This window comes from Symphalangus syndactylus, chromosome 15 (genome assembly GCF_028878055.3).
Source record: "Symphalangus syndactylus isolate Jambi chromosome 15, NHGRI_mSymSyn1-v2.1_pri, whole genome shotgun sequence".
Lineage (NCBI taxonomy): Eukaryota > Metazoa > Chordata > Mammalia > Primates > Hylobatidae > Symphalangus > Symphalangus syndactylus.
The window spans coordinates 60364753-60368326 of record NC_072437.2 but is presented as its reverse complement, the minus strand read 5'-3'; positions in this window follow the sequence as shown (position 1 = coordinate 60368326).

Sequence of the window (3574 nt, the reverse complement as noted above, 5' to 3'; positions counted from 1 at the left end):
TTGCTCTTTAAAGATGTTCACATTATAGTCACTGATCGTGCTATTAATAGCTGTATAGCACTTTAATGGTGGCCTACTTAAAAATATATGTGAATAAATTGCATATTTTTTACAATATGAAATTTGGGAGACATGTAGAACCTGACACTCACTTCATCCCACCCTAAATCTTGGCGTCATTACAGACCGTACAAAGCTCCTTTATTCTAAGACTATGGTATGACCTAGGGCTAATATATTTTTGTTTGGGTCAAAATAAATTTTTAAGGATGTGCTGGGAATAGTATAGTCATTATTCTCATATATTTTCACTTCTCTCTGGGAAAAAAGTTTCATTCTGGTCATCACTGTACTTACATACCTTTCAAGGGTGGGCAGTTCTCTTATCTCTGTCTTACCTGAGTTGAATGACATAAGGTAGAGCTGGGGAAAGAGCGTATCGAGTAATGAGTTAGAAGGTGAAACAGGTACCAGCCACAGCTTCTCTATGCCATGTAGCAGTGAGGAGTAGGGCGCATCTGGCATTATTTCATGATTTGTCCACAGGACTCAGACAGCAATATGTTCCCACAGCACCTAGTTTTAGTTGCTTTGAGAAGAACACTACTTTGTCAATATCATTTTATCCTTTAAAAATCTTGCCCTTTAACTTGAATAGCGCCTGCCAAGGCATTTAATGTACAGTTCACATTAAAATTATCTTGACAGTTGGATATTAAGCAATGAATTCCATGAACTGGAAGATAACAACAACAACAGCAAAACTCATAAGTGCTTTCTGGTTATCTCTGCTATCTCAACTAACTTATTGTCATTTGATGGTTGGGTTAGCCAACCAGAGTTGAAAGAAAGTCATTCAGCTTCTCTTGGCTTTGGTTTCCTTTTCTGTATAATGATATTCTCTTATTGTAGTTCAAAAGTTCTTTAAAATGCCCTCAAGATCTCACATTATATGGATACTCTTCCTTCTTGAGAATTTCCCAGAATTGCCTCCCCTTAGCCCAGAGTAGTTAGAGACTTGTTGCTGGGTTCGTGGCATTAGGATCTTTAGCAAATCTTTTTGAAAAAGCAGAATTCTGAAAATTTTTAACCAGTGGATGTAGAGTGGGGCCTCAAAGTCAACATTTCAAAATAGTTCTACATATGAGTGTGAGACATAGCCATATTTGGGAAGAACCTGAATTGTTACAGATTGTGTGCTGCTATGTATTTTTCAGACCTGAATGATGTCAGAGTAGCCTCTCTTCACCAATAGGCCTACAGAGAATGATCTGGAGAGTTATGTAAAATCAGTTTAACTTTATCGCAGACCCTCAAGTATGCACATTATAACATTTTAAAAAAGGAAAATATATTCTTCATATGCCTCAATTTGTTTAAATATCAATTCAGGCTTGAGAAAAGAATCAGTTATGACTCCAGGTTTAAGGATGGAGAAATAGAGGAGTTGCTGGTAATTTAGCATGTGAGGAGAGTGAATGGGTTAGAGCTGATTTAAAATCGGTAAAGGGAGCAGGGACAGATGGTTTCAGCCTCACATTTTATGTGTTTTTAAAGGGAAAAAATGTTCTACATCTTCACAAGACATTTTTATTCTCTTTTCAAAATGCAGAGCTACTTCTTACAATAATGACGCATATTCCAGAACAGCAGAGTCAGATTAATTCTTTAGAAATGAAATTAGTTATTTATCTGTGGGAGAAATTCAGGTCCCCCAGCCACAAGTCAAACTTGCCCCAAGGCCACATTCATGTTCTTCAAAACAAACTCAAAGTAGGCGAAGGGCATTTCACTTTTGTGACAATTGAAATCAAACTTCACTTTTAGAGTGGTCAGCAAGAACCAGGGTTAGGAAGTGCTCTCTTTCTCTCTTTCTTGTGGATGTGATGAGAGTGTCTTTTGAAGATTTACTTGGCAATGTATGAATCTCTTCTCATGGGGTCACTTTGTTCACAAACCGTAAGGTCCTGAGCTGCCATAGAGAGCACTGGTTCTACTAGAGACTTGCTCAAACACCAAATCTCACTTATCTGTCTACAATTTGTATTCTATTTTATTATGTCACTTTATTTCCAAAGACTGAATCCTTATGTTTTTGAGCAGTGTCAAAAATGAGGGCTTTTATTATCTTATAGTTCGTGTTAAGAGGATTCATTTGGCAGTGTTCAACTCTTAAACCAAATTAGTGCAATTTATTTCAATGCACCAATTTCATGGTTCGTGAATTCGTTGTTATTATTGCTGACTTTCATTCCAATTTTCCTTTGAAATTGAACAGTAAGTAATCTCTAACAAAAACTGTGTAGTAACTAAAAGCCCAGTAGGATGAAGGTAGAACTGTATATACTTAGACAAAATAGACAATGAATTGATAAAGAAGGTTTTTAATTAGAACAAAATGAAACACTTTTGCAAATGAAAAGGTAATTCAAATTAATTAGCAGCACAGAGCCAGTTACTTATGGTAGAAAACTGGCTAATCTTCTGATGGGAATTTTTGCATAGAGACTAAGGGAAATAATTTTGAAACTGTTTCCAGTCTATTTGTAATATTATCTTCAAAGAAGACATTCTTCACACTAAACAATTTTCCCTACTTCAATAGCAACTATTTTGAACCAAAATGCTCACATAAATGTTATTAATGTTAATTACAACTATGTATTATTCTGCAGCTGATATTTGCAGCTTTATTATTCTTATGTATAATTTTTTTCATGGTTGGCATCAGTTAATCTGCCTCAACTTTTCTGTGGATTTGATGGGTTTCCAAAATATGTGTTATGATAAATTGACAAAGGAAAAATAAGAAAATCCTTTTATATAAAATAGAATTTTACAAAATAAATTTAATTATAAAAGTAACTTGAAAAATATTTAAGGAATTGAAAATATTCATTTAACTGACAGTCGTATTTAAAATGTATGTTTTTAAAAACATTTGATATTTTAGTGGTGTTGTTGAAAAGAACACTTTCATATTAAATGCTCCTGTCTGGTCCTTATTTTCTCCTGATTGAGTCCAAATTTCCTCAAGTATTCCTTTAACACCATTCACTACTCAACTCTCATCTCTCCCCCTGTTAAGGCCTCTGGCATTTCTCTAATTAAAAAGTCAAAGTGATGCGTAGGCATCTCACATTGAGTGACTGGTCCCAACATTCATTGATGCCAACCAACCTTATTTTCTTAAGTTTGTCTTCCCTTAATTTCCACTACATTTCTTCAATGGCTTTCCTTTTATCTCTGAATAAACCTCTTCAGTTTCTTTTGTTTGTTTCTTTCTCTCCATTCATTCCTTAGTGCTGACCTCTTAAGTTTTAAATTTCAATTCTCACATTATATATTTTACCTGGACAATCTTGTCTACCTTGGTGATTTCAAATATAGCCTATACATAAAAAAAAATTCAAGTCAGTATTATGGGCTCCAGAGAGCTATTTTCTGATTGTATACTCAAACATTTCACATGCAAATGCTACTTAATATGTCTCAACCTTAACATGCCGAAAAGTAAAATGACTTCTTTCACTCAAACCTGTTTCTCCTCCTTGTTCCTTATCATTGTTAATAG